The sequence below is a fragment of the Petromyzon marinus genome, chromosome 30, assembly GCF_048934315.1.
Source record: "Petromyzon marinus isolate PM22_M1 ecotype Great Lakes invasive population chromosome 30, UKy_Petmar_22M1.pri1.0, whole genome shotgun sequence".
Taxonomy (NCBI): domain Eukaryota; kingdom Metazoa; phylum Chordata; class Hyperoartia; order Petromyzontiformes; family Petromyzontidae; genus Petromyzon; species Petromyzon marinus.
Genome location: NC_133696.1, coordinates 116999 through 139048, shown reverse-complemented (window position 1 = coordinate 139048; position 22050 = coordinate 116999). Strand labels below are relative to the sequence as shown.

The following is a 22050-nucleotide window of genomic DNA, read 5'->3' as shown; positions in this document are numbered from 1 at the left end:
CTTTCCCGAGAACGCGTGTTTCGACGTTGGAAGGTCATAGGTTGACTAAACCGACCATCCGAACATCATTCTATAGTCAATATAATTAGAAACACTTAGCAATCATGGTTGTGTTATGGATAAACTAATACATGCTATAGGAATGCGATATTTCCGCCAATGCTTTAAATGTTTCATTTGCCCTTAAAGGCACGTTGGCTTCACTTGACTAGGGCAATGGATTACAAGACCGAGCAAGTGCGGTAAGTGAGCACCTATTAAGGCTGGCACAACACAAGACGAAGTGGTGGAGCCAACCTCGCATACCCTGCCACCTCTGTCCTTTCATTGCATTTGATACTATTTTAGGTTAAGCTGACTTACAGGAAGTCTATGATAAGTATGGAGGCAGTTATTTAGGGGGATGTGCATGACCTGGAGTTTCTACAAAGATGTAGATCCTCGGGCAATATCCACATGCTTTGTGTGTGTTGGCGTAGTGGTCCAAATTGCTCCAAATTGAATTCGAAAAGCAATATTTAAATTTGAAATTAAATAATGGCATTTCTCTGTAGTGTTGGACTTCTCTCAATTAGTCCATTTAGAATTATAACAATGTTGATTTCTGTATACTACAGTATTTTGAGTAGAGCTGTGGCGCAGTGATTAGCGCACTGTGCTATGACTCCAGAGGATATGAGCTCGATTCCCGGCGACGGCTAACATCAGTGGCGGGTGATATCTGAACCGATACAGGCACCTCTTTATCAACCCACACACAGCAGCGAAGTGAAGTATGGCTAACATGGTATGGGGAAGCATTCATCAGCAGTGGATTGACAAATGGATCTCATTACTGCATGTGCTTTATTACTATACAGTCCAGTGGTTCAGGTTTAACTAAATCAAAGCTAGAACAGACATTACAAAACCCAATTTAAGACACGGTAGTGTCACCATCTGGTCTGAAAAGGTACTGGTATAGTTTTCTCTTTGAGACTTAAGAAGGTCTTAGTCCGAGTTGGTTGGGAGACTGAGCACATTGGCCGGGGAAAGTCTCTCCACAGCACATGCAGACTGGCGTTCCCACAAAGCGACCAAACTCTTTGTTTTACTGACAACCGGAAGATGAAGGCACGAGTGGACAGTCCCACTTCCTATTTTAAATCACAGTTGCTGAGCACAGGCCCACCGGCCAAGATGTCAAGCAGTCGGCAACAAACAATACCATTGAATGTGAAATAGATTAGAGTTAATGCGTTTCTTGAATTGAGCAAGGTTATAACACGATGGGGGGGGGGGGGGGGGGATGAAACGGAATTCCAAAGTCGTGCAATGCAAGGGAACAAGCAGAAAAAATAAGTGTTATGACCTGCAATGTGGTGAGTAGGTGGGTGAGCCTGTGGGTTAGTTTGTTGCTGTGATCTGCAGTGCGGTGGTGGGTGAACATGGTGGGAATGGGATGAAACAGTCTGGTGGGCCGATTCTGCAACATGGGTGGAGGAATCAAGGAGTGTATTTCTTGGGAACAATGACCATGGTGGTAGCGTTATAAGAGAGACAAGTAAGAGGCCAACCAACGGTGAGCGAGCGACTGAAGTTAAGTCATGAGTGCTGGATCATTAATTCATAACCAGATTGTGAGTTAAATGCTTTGGAAAAGTACCACCTGGCCACATTTTTTCTGGCTGGAATTCATTTTTAACTTAAGACAGTTGGATAGCAGATTGCACAATGGTGCCATGACTAAGGCTCAAGCTTTTTGTGGGAGCTTACCAAATTATCTTCTGATTTAAAGCTTTCGTGACTGCAGGGAATCATATTCTTGGTTCTTTCGGTAAGTCACGTAGAAGGGAAACAATTATTTTATTGTTTCCCTTCTACGTGACTTTACCGAAACAACCAAGAATACAAATTAACTTCATTAAAAAAAATCTGCCTTCCTTGTGCTAGTGTTACAGCGATAACCATCATCAATCCACTGTTGGATAAACGCCTCCCAATTTGAGCAGCATATCCCACTCATACAAGCATGGGTAGTGCTTGTCTGCTTTAGTAATTGTGAGCCATTGGTGGGAATTCTACTTTCATATTTTGGAAACCAGTTACTCCAAGGGACAACCTCTGGACTTCCCACAAAATGGTACGAATTTTATTGGCCCTGGAAACATGATATACTAAGTCAACCCTAGACCGTGAACACATGTTATTGACATTATTGAACTGCTTTGTGTTTAGTTTGTTGTCCTTCTCTCGCACCTCCGATCAGCACGTTTGCCTATGTACAGTGCAAAAGAAGTTCTACATACATTCGATTTTACAATAAGCTGATTGTGAGTTTAGTACTTAATGTCTGGCAAGTCAGTTCTCACTTCGAGAAATTTGATGGAAAATCGCACATACAAGTTAAAGAATCCTAATTTGGGATTGGAAAAATATGACCTTAGCAGCATGGCATTTTGGGAGTGGTGCATCATTGGGGGATGCTACGGTTGGCGTATCTGTTTGCTGCCCTTTAAGATATCTCGCATGCAGCAGCAATTTGCCTGTACCAGTGGAATTTCCAATTAAATGCTTCTATAAAAGGACAAATTCCCCAGTAAAAAACAGAAAATCACAGGAAACAAGTTGTTGACCTCTGACGCCCATACAAATGACAAAGACAAAAAAATAGCAAAAAAGTAAAAAAAACAGGCTGTATAATGGAGTTTACACTTTTAACAACATAAATAAAAGATAAACCGAAAAAGTTATTCACCTAGAATGTTGTGTTAAATAACTCGCAGAGTACAAGATGTGCATTCAACCAAATTTATTTTAAATGGCTGTCCTATGGACAGACTTGTTCACACAATGGGAATGTTGAATTTCCATCAATAACTCAGGGCTGGTGACAGAGATAGGCACTGCCCAACATTTTTTTGAGCAGGGAGGCACATTTAAATGGATGTTAACAATGCGGTTATAGCTAAGGGCATTTTCTCCAACAGCCCTTTAATGCTACACGGGAGATCTTTTTTTTGACGAGTGTGCCGAGGAAATTCCGACGCAGGGCTCCGTGGCCGCCTAGTGGAAGGGGTGAGTATTGCGCGTGAATTCCCTCGCCCCTCGCCCAGCAGTCCGGCACAGCTCCTCGCAGCCACGAGCCGCGTGCGGTCACTCTGAACAGAGCAGCGCCCAAGCTGCATTCTCGGCGATGTTGTCTGAGCCCTCAACGCAGCCGGGCATTTGCCTGTAGAACACAGCAGTCCATGCAATTATATATACACAGAATATATACTGTCTCACAATTGATATCGTGCATTGTTGATCGCTTCTGCTCTACTTAATAGCTTCTGTGTCGTTATCTGTTGGTTAAGAGCTCATTCAAATTCACCCACGCAAGGCACGTGCAACAAGGCTGATCATTTTCTTTTCAAATGAAAATCCTCAAAAATGAGACTGAGCCAGAAATGAGAAGAGTTGCAGAGCAAGGAGAGGCAATGGTGGCATCAACGAAGATTACAGATTCTTCTAACGCAGGTAAGTTACAGCTCAATACACCGACATATCTGTAAACACTACTTTGCAACCGGTTATTTCAAATTCCCGTATATATAAAGCATACGTTATATGTATTGTATATACAGTGCGTATGTAGATACATACATGTGGCTTATGGTTAAATTTTTGCAAAGTTTTGCTATACTTTGTGCCAGTAAATCCTATTTGTAAATTGTTGTGCAATATAAAACACAAGTGTACACATATGTCCACTGTCATTGGCTCATGGCATATGTACAATAAGTTGATATCAAGATGATACATGTAGAACGATTCTGTAATGTGTTGAATTATTATCAACATTATATGGTTTGGATAACGTTTATTCAAGGGTCTATTGGTGTAATTAAACAATCGCAGGTTATTTGTCTGCATACAATTTTAGCAGGTATTATTAACGTGTGACATACGTATAAACTGAAACAATAATGAAGATAGTGTTTTTGAATGTCTAATATCCAAAATACAGAACGAATACTGGGAATTATGAATTAATCGCACATTAAAGCGCTTATCATCACCTAGCGAAATTAAACCAGTGATATGCGACATGCACAGCGTGCCGCGAAGGCGCGGTGCGTGCTACTATCTCAAGTGATAATCTCGTTGTAATGGTTCAAACTGCCCTGGTGGCATGCTGCTTCGCAAATGAAAGCAAAACGTTTCATTTTACGATCACAGTCACCACCTGTGCCACTCTCATGATCACAAACTATTAAAACGTTGTCCCCAAAAAGACAGCGAACTTCAGAGAGATGGATAGGTTCAGCTAAATGTATGCACCTCCATCGTGAAGATGGTTCTACATATCGCCGAAGAACAGCTGATTAGAAAGCAGCTGCTTTATTGGAAAGAACAATTAAACGTAGAGCTGGTGACACTTTACTGAGAGGGTCTGACTTACAATGAGAATGTTGCAGGTTCAAATCCTGATCAAAAGAAAGTCAACTCATATTCTTAGCTCTTTCGGTAAAGTAACGTTGAAGGGAAACAATAAAATAATAATATATATAAAAACAATAAAAAAATTCTTGATGCAAACCGACACACCTGATGACGACCGTTTGTGTTATGGTCGAAACGTCGTGAGAATTTGTATTGTTTTATATATTTTTTATTATTTTATTGTTTCCCTTCAACGTGACTTTACCGAAAGAGCTAAGAATATGAATTACTGCAGTCACGAAAGCTTTAAATCAAAATTTAAAGTCAACTCAGTCCAGCGACACTCCCATGTGGCAAACTGAAGGAACTATCCGATGAAGAGGCTGGCCCCGACTGTGGGAATGTGGAATTTCCAACGCCAGCTCAGGGCTGCTCATGTATTGATAAGTGTCACCCCATTGCTGATTTTGGGCAGAGATATGCCTTGACGTGACTTGATGGTGAATTTTACTGTGTGATTGCACGTAGCTATCATTACATCTAAAACAGAATACATTTAATGTATTGCCGCTGTAGACTTTCTCCAATGAGTTGCCGGGTTTTATCCATTGATTGATTCATTTCCCGACGAAGCCCCCGTGTAGCGCGTAGACGTTTCTCTCCACATGTTGGGAGCTTCATAAACAAACTGAATATTCGGACATCACGCCAAACTCTCTGCACGCAACAAGCTGAAAATGCATCAGAGAGCTCTGCACATTTCTCTACCACTGACCGAAATGTGATCCTTTACGGGGGTTATCGACTCAAAGTGTGGTCCTAAGATTCCATTCACATAGCCGGCATTCGCCCTCTGTGTAGCCCACGCTAACCAAAGCTTCTCCGTACACGAGCAGTTTGCTGTCTAATTGTGCATACATTACACAATGCAAATCATTGCAATTACGTCCGCTGATTGTTAGACGTGATTGAGCTTTCCCGCTGCTGGGCAAACTTACACGCACCATACATACAATGTGCTACTTAGGGCCATTAACAGCGCATGTGGTCACATTTAATTATATCGCCGTAATGACTGGGAATGACTGGCAGGTTCACAAGCATAAATAGGCCATTCAAGTAAGCCGCATTGTCTAACACAGGCTCACCTTTGGTACTATGTCAATTAAAGTCATGTAATCATTGCATAATACCATGTGATCCACATTTCATCGCCACAGCACTGAAAATGAGACGTTGCACCAGGATGTTTGAGACATTCCTTGTATCATTCTGTGGACCAGGAAAGCCTGATGCCTGGAAACGGTAAACATCTGTGGTGATAGCTGAAATGGTCCAAAGCTCTGCCTTCACCAATCTCCAATGGTGAAGTATCGTAAAAAAACTCCATTACCGGCACAACGTGGGGAGGCTATTATCCAGCAGTGGATTGACAAAGGTAAATATACAATAATAATTTAGAAGAGTTGGTAATTGCTCCATTCTTACAGTGCACGGCTATCACGAAGGCAATTCATCGACGAGTATAATCTGAGTATAGATTTGAAGTTTTCGTGACTGCAATGATCCATACTCTTTGGTTCTTTTCGGTAAAGTTACGTAGGTAATAAATAAAATAAATTTTGATTTAAATAAAATAAAGTTAATCAAATCACGACGTTTCGGAAACAACACAAGCCTCTGTCATCAGGTGGAATAGTCACAGCAAGAAGTAATTTGCTGTAGTGGACAAGAGCTGCTCGTAACAAGGATATTATATAAGGCAATAGACAAGGATGTAACTCATTGTCATTTATTTTTCGAGGTGAGAGTCTGGAGAGAGATATATTGTTGATTTAATGCTTTCGTGACTGCAGTGATTCATACTCTTGGTTCTTTCAGTAAAGTCACGTTGAAGGGAAACAATGAAATAGTAAAATATTTATAAAACAATACAATTCTCACGACGTTTCGACTGCAACACAGTCATCATCAGGTTTTCACACGCACCATACATAGTCACCTGATGATGACTGTGTTGTAGTCGAAACGTCGTGAGAATTGTATTGTTTTATATATATTATTATTTTATTGTTTTCCTTCAACGTGACTTTACCGAAAGAACCAAGAGTAAGAGATATATTTATTTATTGTCTCTCTTGTCATGTAGACCCGGGGCCTGTATTTCCAAAGGGATGGTTCTTCATTTGTTGAGATGTTCTTTATTTAATCAGGCGTATCCCATTGCGATAAATCTCATATTTTCACCGTGGGTAAATATAGTTAATAGTTAAATTTTCAATGTATTTTGGGAGTAATTTCAAGATGGTGTATTTGAGCCATGATGCTGACAAATAAATGCTTTATAATTACAACTTATATTACGGAGTCTTCAGCCACCACTTTGAAGATTAATCTTTATTCCCGTTTTAGCCCTCTGCCAGACGGCAGCGTCTTTGTCTCAAACTCCCTCGATCCTCTCTGGCTCGGAGTTTACGTCTTCATTGGTCTCTATGGACCCCTCCTTGCAGTGATCAAGTAGACTTTTCATTTTTATACCTCTTGGCCTCTTTCCCAACAGCCTTCCTTGTGGAACTTCCTCCATCAAGCTTTCAACTATGCAGATATCCCCCAGTCCACATATTTTGCTATTTTTATTTTATTCTAATGATAGTTCTATCCTCCTGAACCTCCTCTCGAACGTCCTAATTTCTCATTCTCTCCATCCAACTGATTTTATCAATGCGGCGCCACAACTCATATCTCCAGACTTATCAGTCTTTTTGTGTCTTTAGCAGCGTCCATGTCTTGGCCCCATACAATGCTGCACTCCATGCTGTGGGGGCTTCACGAGTCGCTTCACAGCTCGATACCCACTCGTGTTGTCAGTCAGCAGCATTCGTCTCTTGCCGAACGCTGCTATTCCCGTGGCAATCCTGGCTCTGGTAATTATCTGTGGAAGAAGCTGACACACATGGTGGGAATTGAACCGTCCACTCCAACTTGACATGGCTGAATGCTGAGCATGTTGTCCGCGAGACTACGAAGAAAAGCGCTGGCTATGAACGAATGTATGATAAAATAACATACTGTATATACAAATAAATGTTTGAGACATCATTAAACGTTGCAGTGTATTTTTTTGCAGTATCTGCAATGCCACAATTTAACAATAAAAATTAACAATAGTTACATCCTTGTATGAATTCTGGTGAAAGAATCCGGCATCAATGTACTATACAGCATTCCCTCGCTATTCGCGAGGAATATCTTCCAGATATGCTCGTGAATATAAATGTTCACAGATGATGATATTGGCCTACGAAAACCTATATATTTTAAGGGATTAACTTAAATAATACATAAGCTACAATAAACAAAGTAAATTAAAATAAATATGAAAGTAATAAATCATCTTCTTTGGTTCTTTCGGTAAAGTCACGTAGAATGAGAATAAAATGATAAATTGATAAAATCAAATAATAAAATTCTCACGACGTTTCGGCCACAACACAAGCGGCCTTCATCAGGTGAAGGGACGAGACTGTCTGGAGGACAGCGCTGCAGCGAACACAGCCAAGCTCAGACCGCGACCTTTAAGCTGTGTGAGAAGAAACAGAGCGTCTTGACAAAGGAATTAGCATAGAATTTAGCATTGAAATAGCTGAGTGATTAGCTTGTGACTGGTCACAGAAATGGCTATGTTAAAGTCAAAGCATCCACATCCACAGAGGCACCCCTTGACAAGGGAATTAGTATAGAATTTAGCATTGAAATAGCTGAGTGATTAGCTTGTGACTGGTCACAGAAATGGCTATGTTAAAGTCAAAGCATACACATCCACAGAATAAATGTACTCAATATAGTATTCAATAAGCTGAGCAATTAACAGTAACTGGGTATACACTACACTATATAATGAATACTATATAGTCAACCAATAAAAACTAAAATATAAATTACCTCAATGTAAAATTTCGATTTAAAGCTTTTGTGATTAAATTTCGATTTAAAGCTTTCGTGACTGCAAGGATTCATCTTCTTTGGTTCTTTCGGTAAAGTCACGTAGAATGAAAATAAAATAATAAATTGATAAAATAAAATAAAACAATAATATTCTCTCGACGTTTCGGCCACAACACAAGCGGCCCTCATCAGGTGAAGGGACGAGACTGTCTGGTAGGACAGCGCTGAAGTGAAAAAGCCACGCTCAGATCACGACCTTTAAGCTGTGTGAGAAGAAACAAAGCGCCTTGACAAAGGAATTAGCATATAATTTAGCATTGAAATGGCTGAGTGATTAGCTTGTGACTGGTCACAGAAATGGCTATGTTAAAGTCAAAGCATACACATCCACAGAATAAATGTACTCAATATATTCTTCAATAAGCTGAGCAATTAACAGTAACTGGGTATACACTACACTATATAATGAATACTATATAGTCAACCAATAAAAAACTAAAATATAAATTACCTCAATGTTGAATTTCGATTTAAAGCTTTCGTGATTAAATTTCGATTTAAAGCTTTCGTGACTGCAAGGATTCATCTTCTTTGGTTCTTTCGGTAAAGTCACGTAGAATGAGAATAAAATAATAAATTGATAAATTAAAATAACACAATAATATTCTCACGACGTTTCGGCCACAACACAAGCGGCCCTCATCAGGTGAAGGGACGAGACTGTCGTCCAAAATCCTGAATAAACACAAGATCCAGGTCCGATTCAACACAGTACATAAAATCCGTGATTTAGTTCCATTTGTAAAAGATGCTGTTCCAGACATACAGTACCCGGGCGTTTACAAACTAAAGTGCCTCTGTGGTAGTAGCTACATTGGAGAAACCAAACGACATATCTGGGACCGCATCCGCGAACATAAAGCAGACTTGAAACACGGTAGAACGAACTCCTCTGCCGTGGCAGATCACTGTTATAATTCAGTGGGCTCACATGACATTGACTTCTCCAAGACGGAGGTTCTTTGCAAACCAACCGGCTACCATGAGAGATTTGTTCATGAGGCCATTCACATATACAAGCACAGAGACAATTTCAACCGAGAAGATGGATTCTGGCTTAGTAACCATGGGAAAGATGTTTTAAACCATTTCCGTTCTTAATTAATTGTATTTTACGATGACCTTCAGACCGCAGCTCTTTCGCCAGCATTGACTCTTAATACCTCTCACACCACGGTTAATGGTATGGTTTACAACATGGAGTATAATAGCGCCTCGCAGCTGTCTCTCTCCCCCTCCTCTGTTCCGACCATGGATGAACTCGTCCGTCTGAACGGGGCCCGTAGCTATCCGTGTTGCTAAAGTTGAGGGTAAGAATCCACCCATTTTTTCGCCATATAGCATTGTGATATATAACGACTTATTGTTGGTAGCTTAGCTGATTGGAGAATATAGAGTTTATTGATAACATTAAGGTAATTTATATTTTAGTTTTTTATTGGTTCACTATGTAGTATTCATTATATATTGTATTGTATACCCAGTTACTTTGAATAGCTCAGATGTGTATGCCTTGACTTCAACATAGCCATTTCTGTGACCAGTCACTAGCTAATCACTCAGTTATTTCAATGCTAAATTCGCCTAGTTATTTCAATGCTAAATTCTCCTGTTTGATTTGTACTAGGTGCCTCGGTGAATGTGTATGCTCTGACTTTAACATAGCTATTTCTGTGACCAGTTACAAGCTAATCACTCAGCTATTTCAATGCTAAATTCTATGCTAATTCCTTTGTCAAGGGGTGCCTCTGCGGATGTGTATGCTTTAACTTAGCTATTTCAATGCTAAATTCTATGCTAATTCCTTTGTCAAGGGGTGCCTCTGCGGATGTGTATGCTTTAACTTTAACATAGCCATTTCTGTGACCAGTCACAAGCTAATCACTCAGCCATTTCAATGCTAAATTATATGCTAATTCCTTTGTCAAGGGGTGCCTCTGTGGATGTGCATGCTTTGACTTTAACATAGCCATTTCTGTGACCAGTCACAAGCTAATCACTCAGCTATTTCAATGCTAAATTCTATGCTAATTCCTTTGTCAAGGCGCTCTGTTTCTTCTCACACAGCTTAAAGGTCACGGTCTGAGCTTGGCTGTGTTCGCTCCAGCGCTGTCCTCCAGACAGTCTCGTTCCTTCACCTGATGAAGGCCGCTTGTGTTGTGGCCGAAACGTCGTGAGAATTGTATTGTGTTATTTTATTTTATCAATTTATTATTTTATTCTCATTCTACGTGACTTTACCGAAAGAACCAAAGAACATGAATCCTTGCAGTCACGAAAGCTTTAAATAGAAGTAATAAATCATATTTTTAAAATGCAGTCGTGTACAGTTCCTGATGCGATTCGCAGATAGCCAAAAATGCGGATAGTAAGTTCGTGAATAACTAGGGAATATTGTATAGTACAATTAGCCCTTGACTAAACAGGCACGAGGCACTGACTGGTTGGCAGATTAATGAATATGATGCCTTAATTTGCTTGCTGTGATGTCTAGCCATTTGAATAGCATTGAGTTTACAGCAGAGTTCTAATTGTGTGACATCCTTCTGAGGGGATGTGAAGGCACCAAAGTATGGTCATTCACGTGTATAGAACATAGACATCCCTAACCTGTACAGTTCTTTTGGCAATCCATTTGTGAATTGGATCTTGGGGGGATATTTGACCATACTTCACCACCCTGGTCACTGCGAGTTGTTGAAGGTGAGGAGCACAGACATGGGAGAAGAGTACAGTACAGTTGTTCTACATTGCCCTTTGCCGTCCTGCACAACGTAGCCCCCAAAGCAGCCAATAACGCCTGTTATCCAAGGTGATCGCCCGTTTAGGAATTCTCCTGACACCACCCTGCTCACCTGCTTGGTTGTGACAGGGATCGGGAGCATTCCGGGTGATTTAGTAATGGGCAGACAGCGCCAACATGTGTGAAAATACGCATCAATTATTGAGTCGGTGATTTGCATGTCGTCATTCCTACAATTCCCACAGAAGCCACCTGGCTCATTCCTACGGGGATTTGCCCAAACGTGTCGTAATCTGTTGCGAAGCGGACATTGAATGGTTTCGGGATATTATTTGCAAGAATAGATAATTGCGATTCTTTTGAAATGTAATGTCAGCTGAATCAAAATAATTAAACAATATCTTGAGCCCTTCGTCAATCGACTGTTTAATGGAGGAACTCCCCCACTGTGTAAATCACGGGGATTGATAGACTATACTTCACCACTGGTGACGGAGAGATGGGGGGGGGGGGAGCACACGGCCCAGGACTGGTTTACTGACGTTAGCCATAGCCATGAATTAAACTCGGGTACCTGGGGTTTGTAGGGTGCACATCTCTAACCACCACCACACCACTGATTCCCAAGGCTCCACATTGACTTTTGAACAGCAAACAATACTAACCGATTTCAGACCACCCTAAATAGTACATCTCACTTGTGGGGGCAAGATAATGGACATCAATGGGCGCTCGCTTGATTAAACAAAGGACGTTGAGTTGACTTGAGCTGTTGCTGTGACGCAACGTGAGCCCCAACAGGGGCCCTCAAGATGATTGCAGAATACGCCGAGCGCCAGAAGAGGACGCAGTCCAATCGCTCCCGGGCGCCCCCTTGCGGCGCAGGCAAGGGCAGCCCTGGGGGCACTGTGCTCTTGCAGGGTTTGGAGGCAGGGAACCCGATGGGCACCGACGACATCTGCGCACAAAGCCCAACGCTGTTAAATGTAGAGCCAGGGGAGAGACCTTTGACATTTTGCTGTAGATCCGCATATAGCGGGTTCCTGTCAAAATTTGCACTTATAGTAGTTAAATATAGTCAGGCACACGTCTCCGTACACACAGGTGTGTGTGTGATGTATGTGTGTGGGCAGTGTGCTCATGACCGGCTCCGGTTTGGCAGCAGAGGTCTCACTCCGAATCGGTCGAGCGGCAATATCTTTTCATCGGTTGCGTAACGTGTGGAAGCTACCTGGTCTGTCGCTTCGCACGAAGCTTCAGGTCTTCTCGGCCACGGTCATTCCCTCCCTTCTCTACGCTTGCGAAACGTGGACCCCCTAATGGAACATCTTCGCCGGTTAGAAACATTTAGGCTGGCCTGCCTACGATCCATCCTGGGTTAAACCAGGCTGGATTGTATGAGGAGCTCACAAATCCTTAAAAGATCTGGGTAAAGTCCCATCGGTGAGCTCCTCCGGCAGGCAAGGCTGCGATGGCTGGGTCATGTAGCCCACATGCCCAACCACTGCATGCCGAAACAGCTTTTGTTCGGCCGGATCGAGGGAGTTAAACGGGCGCGGCACGGGCTAGAGAATAGATGGAGTGACGTGGTACAGGAGGACGTGGAGCTGAGTGGACTTGCCGATGACTGGTACCAGCGGTGTCAAGATCGGCCTCTGTGGAGGAGGCTCGTGAAGGACGCTACTGGGCAGTTGGAGGCAGTCGCCCTCCAACAACAACAGAGGGCTGAGGAGCGACGCTCACAGCAATGAGCGGAGCGTCGGGTGGCTAAAGCGAGTTGGCACAGGGGGGACAGGTGGTGCATCAGCCAGTCATCTCAGTCAGTCGACCCGTGGCACCTGCTGGATCTGCCCCGTGACCTCCTGCCCATGGGCGTTCGACACTTCACGTGGCCTCAAGGTGCACATGGCCTGGCACAAGCGTCGTGGTGACGTCACCGCCACTTAGTGGCGAATGGCAGTTGTTGTCGTTGTTGTATGTGTATGTGTGTGTGATGTATGTGTATATTTGTTTTGCGTGTGATGGGGAGCGGTTGTGTAGTGGTTACTGCGCTGCGCTACATAACCGCCGACCCGAGTTCGATTCCCGCTCATGGCCAACACCGGTGACGTTTATAGAAACCGGTCCTGGGCCTCCCGTAAGTCGACTCGGCCTCAAACGAATACCTGGTGTGATGTGTAAACTTGGCCACTAAGGAGACAAAGGTGGCTGGGCGTGGTGCTGGCCGCCCACCCCCTCATGTGCGATGCCGACCGTCAGAGGTGCTACTCGCTAGCAGAACTTGTCTTCGATTTGGAGTACAAGTTCAGTGGATGCCATTCGATTGGCCACGGTTAACATCAAAAGTGGTATCTGAACTGGTCCTGGGCCTCCCCTAGGTCGACTCAGTATTAATTGTAACCTGCTTACCCGCCACTACTGGATATCTGTGAAACAGAGCTTCATAGCTCATCAGATTCCTCCAGGATAAAGATTCTGATAATTGTGCTCTTACAACCCCCACCACTTAAAATCTCTGTGGGGTTTACTAAGTTTAACAGTAAATAGCATGCCTTATAAACACATCTATATCACGTACCATTACACATGGTCCCAATACATACGACACTTGAGTATGCTCCTCGTGAACATCTGCACGGTCCCACTCCTTTCCCACCACAATATAAACCGCACTGCTTTACAGCTCTTTGTCAATCCACTTCTGGATGAACACCCCCCTAACACGAGGCCCGTATCTATCTGCCCTTCAGCCACTTCCAGGACAAGCAATGCCAGCGGCATCGCACGACGACAACCTGAAAGCAAGACTTGCCCTGCGTGTCAATCAAAACTCCCAACAATTTATGCAGGCTGAAGGGGGATCTCACTGTGTGTGTTTAGCATATGGGTTTAGCATATGAAGCCGGCAAGATGCCCTGGTTATTAGCGTGCGGGTGTATTTACCATAAGGTACTCCACGCCATCTGCTTCACACTGGGTCATCAAAGATCCCCTGACACCATTCACAAGAGTGAGGCCATTCATTGTGTGCCGGCGTCATGATCTTCATTTTGCCAAATTCACAAAAAATACCCCTGCAGTTTTACTCAACTGGGACTTCACACAGCAACCGCCCCCGACTGCGAAACCACGGAGAGGCTGCGGCTTTAAGAACAATCGCTCAAATAGCAAACGTACTCAAGAGTGAGTGGCGAGGCAATGTCTTTACTCAAGGTGACCCATCGACGCGGACAACGCCAGCCCCCTCGATGCACGCACAGCCGAGCGGTGTGTCGTTCATTTCACGACGACAGCTATACGGTGCCGGCTGTTTTACTCGAAATGCATGCGGCGTGGGAGCAGACGGCACCGCTGCCGCCCCTCCTTGGGCAGGGACCCTCGAGCCGTCCGCGAGGGTCTCCGGTGTCGAGCCGCTCCACGGAGAGCGGAGCACGCGACTCGGTCGACTCCACGAGCCCCATGCACCGCGCCAGATCCCGTGGCCACCAAACCCAAGGGCGCATTGTAAACCACTGCTACAACGGAGGCAGCAGCAGCCATTCATTGAGCCTCCCCAGAAGCCGTTGTGTGAATCCACGCTTGAGTACATAGCTTTAGGTCGCTGCTCACTCAGCTGTAAGCAAGAGGGCTGCAAGACCCATTGTGAATGCTCTCAACACCGGCCCCGCTATACGGAGGCACCTCCTCACAGTGTTGCATCTACCGCTTCATTTTGATGACAAAAATAAGCCAATTTAATACACAAAAAACAGTTAATATATTTAATCTCTATCTTATTGTTCTTCTCTTCTCGTTTCATGACATCTTAGTTTGTGTGAGATTTTGTGTTATCACAACACCTCGTACTGTCGTCTCGACCTCTACTGTTATCTCACTGAGAGTTTATAGAAATTAAAAAGGGCCCCCCCCCCAAAAATATAATTTCTGCTTAGGCTCCCCCAGTTGGGCCAGCACTCCCCACTGTCTGATGCAGGATTGTAAATATCAGTGGATATGTTGCTCATGTGGACGGTAAATACAAGCAACGGCCAAGTATGCATCCTAGACGGTGCATGTGTGTCCCACTCCACGCTGCACAATGTACCAACGGCCTTGTATGGTGCCACTGTTGATGTTTAGTTGGGGGCACGGAACGGAGACACCAAAGTCACAAACCAGCGAGCCGGCAACCCTAACCTGGAACCTGACCACGCGATTGACTGGTCCTGTCACTGGCTGCTGGGACACCTGCGGCAAGCGCTTTTCACAGTGGTGCACCGGTGCATATCGAATGCACTTCTAACGCCAGTTTGACTGTCACTGAATCCATTGCAGCTGGTGCGGAGCTAGAGCGAGTGGCTCGTGACCGGAAGGTTACTAGTTAAAATCCTGCACGGGGGTTGACCCAGACGCATCGTTCCTCCAGGTTTGATAGGTTGAGTTCCCCTTTGCGGGGAAGTCAAAGTGGTTGTCCTACAAAATATTTGCCCCCGACCATAGGAATGTGGAATATCCACTCCTGGCTCAGGGCTGTAAACGGGAGATAAGCACCACCTCAATGCTCATCTAAGCAAGAAATCACTTTGCCTTGTGACTGTCCCTCGCTTTGGAAGAGCAGTGACCCGAAATCCTCTATACCGCATGCGCTTCATTTAATATAAAAATAGCCTTTTTGCTTTAGCATTTATCATTTAAACACATTGCCTGGAAGTATTGTAAAAAAAACGATGTCTAAAACAATCTGTAATTTGTATCCACCTCTTGACCAGAGCTACCGTAGAGTCCCGCTCAGAGGGGTGAACCTCGTCTGGGTAGGCGCCCAGGCCCCACGGGGCACGGAGAAAGGAACGGTTTTGAATGTTGCAGTGTCGCTAATCAAAACATTTGTTAGCAGCCTTTTGGTTGGTTCTGCAAATTGTTGTTGCATGGTGTTTGGTTGGTACAATAAATGCTGTTGTACGAAACCCTCCGTTGAGGCTGTGAGAAGGGCTGACGAAATAATTATAACGCGAACATCACTCCCCTGAGTCGCCCAGACATGCGGTGGGGTTTTTTTTATATGAACACCGTCAACAAACAGTCATCAGTTTTAAATTTATTTCCGTACATTTGTCCCACCGCTAATTTATTTTGCCACAGCTTGCACAGCAAGACCTGCCTAATGGTTTGGCAGGGTCACAAAGACCCCCCCTATAGCCTCAACAAATTGTTGAGGCTATAGGGGCTGGCACGGAGCACTAGGGGGGGGTGGGGTGGCCAGCACCATGCTCGGCTGCCTTTGTCTCCCTAAGTGACGATATTTACACATCGCAGCATGTATAGTCATAATTTCAGGCTGAGTCGACCTAGGGGAGGCCCACGTCTGGTTCGGATAGTCGTCACTGGTGGCTGTTCGTTGCGCAGTACGGTAACCGCTACGCTACCGCTCCCCACAGGGTCACGGGTACACATGCGCGCACACGTTGGGGCTGCTCTGCCGTGAGGTGACTGGAATACTAAATGTCGGATGTTTCGTGGGGTTGCGCAGATGCACACACCCGGCGTGCAGCGCCAATGAATGTCATATCAAATCTCGTGAGCACACACGCCGTCAATACGTGTAATGCACCATGATTGGCCCTCTGTGCTTTTGATTGGCCCCTATTTTGGGCAATCAAGCAATTTGTCAACTTAAATGCCTTTTTACTCTGACTTTTTTTGTGTCGGGCAATATAGCAAACTGCGGGGAAGTGCCCCAATTGTTTCTATCGTGTGAGACCGCTCCTAAAACTGCACTCTCGTAAATCGCCAGCGCAGATGTGCTCCGCGCTGGAGGCTCCAGTTAGGTCCAAGCGAACGTTCAGAGAGAGAGTGTCTAGATTATAGATGCGGTAAAACTGAGCCACCCTGACGGATAATTGTCATCTTGCACAAGAAACGATGGAACCCCACTTTAGATTGATTCAATAGTAAAATGTACAAAATGTTAAGGTGCAGCTCCTGCGTGTTGCTCGCTCACGCGACTGCTGGTGGAAGCACCGCCACTGCAGGGAGCTCTGTAAGAGCTCCTCTAGAGAGTATTTGGCCTAGTTTTCCACATTGGCTGCACGCCTTAGAAGAGCTGGGCGTACCCACACTAAACCCCACCACACGCGACCTGCTGATTAACTCAATGGGGACCCCATTCACACTGCTGGGTGTATACATAGCCCGTGCGGATTTAAGAAACTTGCCCCATTGTTTCAACTGCCGCGCCGGGAGATGAAATTGAACTGGCAACTTCTGGATTGCAAGTCCAGTGTGCTGACCAATACACCACTGCAGCATCTCTGAATATTTGTATGACTATTTATTTTTCGAAGTGAATATTTAATATAATATACTGGTCTTCCACCTGCTTTGCTCTGTGTTGTCTCACTTGCACGGATGTTGAACTTCTTTTGCACCATATGAAGCCAACCGTGCTAATCAAAGGTGTGGAGGAAGGGCAACAAACTAAGAGAGATAGGTGTCTGGCTATGTTTAGCTGGGACACATCGCTGCAGATGTGACAAGATCTGAAATTGCTGCAACCCTCAAAAGCGTTAAGATACCAGTCAGCAACATCAGTAAGGATGAGCGTTTTGAGTTATCTCTATTAAAAGAGAGGGATGATATCGTCATCCTCTCAGCCGAAAAGGGAAATGCCACGGTCATCATGGACAAAACCGTGTACAATAACAAAATTCAGGACCTACTTAATCATGGTAGCTACACAAAAAGTAAAAGAGATACCACCAACAGCCTCGTTACAAAAACGAACAGTATCATCACTGAGTCAGCTTCATTAATTGGACAGATCAAACGGTTTTCCTTAAAACCTTCTGCTGCTAGATCACCCAGATTATATGGCTTACCAAAAATCCATGAAGAAGGTACACCCCTTCGTCCCATCGTCTCCACCATTGGCTCACCCACCTATAAACTGGCCCGATATCTGTCTGAGACCTTGCAGCCATTCACTGGTAAGACCACCTCTTCTGTACTTAACTCAGCTCACCTGGTATCGTCAATTAAAGAAACCTCACTGTCCCCAGGTGATTTACTCGTCAGTTTCGATGTAGTTTATTTGTTCACCAAAGTTCCTGTGTCCGATACCATTGCAATCATTGAAGATTTGGTCCAACAAGGATTGAATGCTGATGTACCGGCCCTGGTAGGACACTGCCTCACCAATACATACTTCACCTGGAATGGAACATTCTACAAACAAACTGAAGGCACCTCAATGGGTTCTCCATTATCTCCGGTTGTAGCCAATGTTTTCATGGAAAAATATGAGAAGGACGCCATCCAGGCATCCACTCTACGCCCGTCCTTGTGAAAGAGGTACGTAGATGACACGTTCGTCATCTGGCCACATGGCCGACCGGCTCTGAACCAATTCCTCAACCACATCAATTCCATACACCCAGCCATAAAATTCACCATGGAGGTGGAAAAGGATGGCAAGCTACCATTCTTGGATGTCCAAATAAAAAAGAGACCAGACGGCTCAATGAGCCATTTTGTCTACAGGAAAGTAACCCATACTGACGCCTACCTAAACCTGATTCCCACCACCATCCATCTCAGAAGAATTCCCTTATCAAAACGCTACACCATAGAGCTCAATGTATCTCCGACCATGAACACCTTACCAGTGAACTCAAGCAGGTACACCAAGTTCTCAAGGCGAATGGGTATTCTGACTACACAATCCGCAAAGCCATCACCCCAACCGTGACGAAGGAGCCATCTGAGGATCCAATCAGAACCATCACCCTGCCATACATAACAGGGGTAACCAAAAAGATTTCTCAAATCATGAACAAACACAAGATCCAGGTCCGATTTAACACAGGACATACAATTCGTGATCTGATCCCATCTGTGAAGGACAAGATTCCTGACATGCAATATCCCGGGGTCTACAAACTAAGCTGTATCTGCGGCAGCAGTTACATTGGGGAAACTAAGCGACATGTTCGTGAACATAAGGCAGATTGGAAACACGGTAGGATCAATACTTCGGCCATGGCTGACCATTATTTTAATGCGGCTGGCTCACACGAAATTGATTTCTCGAAGACGATGGTATTTTGCAAGCCTATTGGCTATCAACAAAGATTCGTTCATGAAGCCATCCATATATACAAACACAGACACAATTCTAACTGAGAGGAAGGTTATAGACTCAGCATTCATTGGAAAGATGTCAATAACCACTTTGGGTCATGACTTGACTTGTGTTTTCTTGTCAATCAACCTCCACCGTCAGCAGTGTGGTGTGTGGAGCCGGGTGCAGTGATTTCCTGGCGGACCCTTTGCTGCATTGGCATTGTTGCTGCATTGACATCGTTGCCCCGCCATGCTGCTGGTGCTGCTGATACACTTGGGCTACGCCCATCTCCAAACCTTTATAAACAGTTTGCCTTTAGAGGCTAACCCCTTTTCCTGATGTGTTGCGATCGAAATGTCGTGATATTTGTATTTACTTTATTTTTTATTTTCTATCTACGTGACTTTCCTGAAAGAACCAAAGAACAAAAAATATGTTTAGCTCTTGAGCTCTTCAAGCACACAGTCATATTACGTGTTGCATTTCAATCAATGGACACATAAAACCTTTAATTCATAATCAACGGCGTAAACTCCTTTTTTACATTTGTTAAATGCTCCGAAGCATGTCATTATGACAGTGGGCACACGGAGAGCTCTCTCTCTGCTAAGATAAAATACAAACTCTTTGCAGGGTGGGTTGGCATATAAAACTGCAACAAAGATTTGCACCTGCCTAAGCTCATAAAATAAAATTGTCAAAAATTTAAATGGCAATTTTACTAAAAATCTTTCCAATTCCAAAAGCTATCCATCAACCCCGTGAGGCAATTAAAATTAATAGTTCATTTAACAGCATGGAGGTACCTATACAAATAATGGGCCTGGCAGGTGAAGTGTACATATACTTTTTAAATTTCGATTTAAAGCTTTCGTGACTGCAGGGACTCATCTTCTTGGTTCTTTCGGTAAAGTCACGTAGAATGGAAATAAAATAATAAAAATAATAATAACAAAATAAAATTCTCACGACGTTTCGACCACAACACAAGTAGCCTTCCTCAGGAGTAGAAACAGAACTGTCGGGAAGACAGCGCTAGACTCAAGCGCTGTCTTCCCGATAGTTCTGTTTCTTCACCTGAGGAAGGCTACTTGTGTTGTGGCCGAAACGTCGTGAGAATTTTATTTTGTTATTATTATTTTATTTCCATTCTACGTGACTTTACTGAAAGAACCAAGAAGATATATATTTTATTTAAGAACAAGAAAACATCATTATAGAATATATCGAGCTGCATGCTGTTGGTGAGCACCTATTAAGGCGTAAAAATTGTACAAAAGGGCAAAGTTGGACCAACACCATGCCTTTCCACTATTTTCTAAAATATCATTGATTACATGCCACACCAGATTATTAATTTATGCCTGAGTCAACCTATGGGAAGCCCAGGACAGGTTTCAAAACCACTCGCACCACTGATAATATAATGTGCATAACTGGGAATGGAACGTGAGATTGTGGCTCAGTGTGAAAACCACTTCAACCACAATTTCCCCAAAAACACAAACATTACTGTGGCTGTGCCGTTAGAAATCACCTCCGGAGTGTGTTATTTAAACCTGGTGAAATGAGTATCGTATGAAAGCTGTGTTTTGTTACAAGTTGCACAATGGTGTGATCACAGCATCCTTGATTTCTTACCAGCGTTCATAATTCTTTATCCCAACAAGTCATGTTGCTGCTGATGCTGCTGGCTTCGTGAGCAGCATTCAATTCATCCACTTCATGGGATAATGCAATCACAAAGCACTCTGATTGATGTAACGAACACCACGTGCCTTAATTAACCAATCAGGATGAAGCCAAGTGTCTAAATTGAACGTTCAATGAAGCTGCATGGTATCTCTGACTCCTGGTAATTGTTTGGCGACAGAAAAAAATCTCGACATTTCCCTACCCTGCTGCTGCTGCCACATAACCCCCAGCATCCCAAGATCCTATCTCGCTGCAATTTCAAAGTGACACTGAATGAAGATAAAAGGAGAATGGCTTTTGAGATGAAGCAGATGTGGCATTGATCTCAAAGAAGGGCTAAAACAACACAGCAATAGCTCCTCTTGAAATACATGATTGATTTATTATCTTGAAATAAAGATATTCCTTTATTGTCCTAATGAGGACGTAACATTTCATATGCACCATGCTTTATGCAACAACAGAGCCCAGAGTGCCGTCCACCATTATTTTACCATCACATCAACACTGGTAAATATGCGTCGCTGTTCAAACGTGTAATTCTGATTTTCCTCTCGGTCAGCAGTAATGAGACTAAGGACGCGGAGATGGAGAAAATAATAAAAACCGGTGTAACAGCAATAACATTATATAACCCTGCACATAGCAAAAAAAATGTGAAGTCGAAGTCAAAGTGTCTCGCTGATTAAATAAAAACGGCGCAGCACTACGCTCTGGCGGCGGTTCCGAGCCAGCGGTAGGAATCACACATTCGCACAAACGGCACGGGAATTATTTTTAAAAAAATTGGGAAGGGCAGGCGGCTATTGTGGTCCCACGTTGAGTAGCCACGGAGTCTGCGTGAGCAGCGTTAGTTGACGGGGGGCAGCATGCAACTTATGTCTATATTCAAAAGTTACGGGGGGTAATGTACTAATTTTACGGATACCAGAGGGATGATGGGCTCAAGTTTATCTGTGACCAGGAATTGAACTCGCAGCCTTACGATAATTCTGTTAAACCTGCACGTGGCCGCACAGGGAATTCGGTTACGCGAGGGACGTGAGAAGCTGATGGTGATGTCTGCCTCAGGGGTGAGATATCTTGATAGCGGGACATTGCA

General features: G+C 43.9%; 1 protein-coding gene across 1 annotated transcript in view; it reads left to right on the top strand.

The window, feature by feature from the left end:
* Positions 1–3111: 3111 nt before the first annotated feature.
* Positions 3112–22050, top strand: part of LOC116947407 (hyaluronidase-2) — a 46507-nt gene continuing 27568 nt past the window's right edge. The window contains exon 1 of the mRNA XM_032963093.2: positions 3112–3501. The gene's annotated coding sequence lies outside the window, so the exon portion shown is untranslated. The remainder of the gene's footprint in view (positions 3502–22050) is intronic.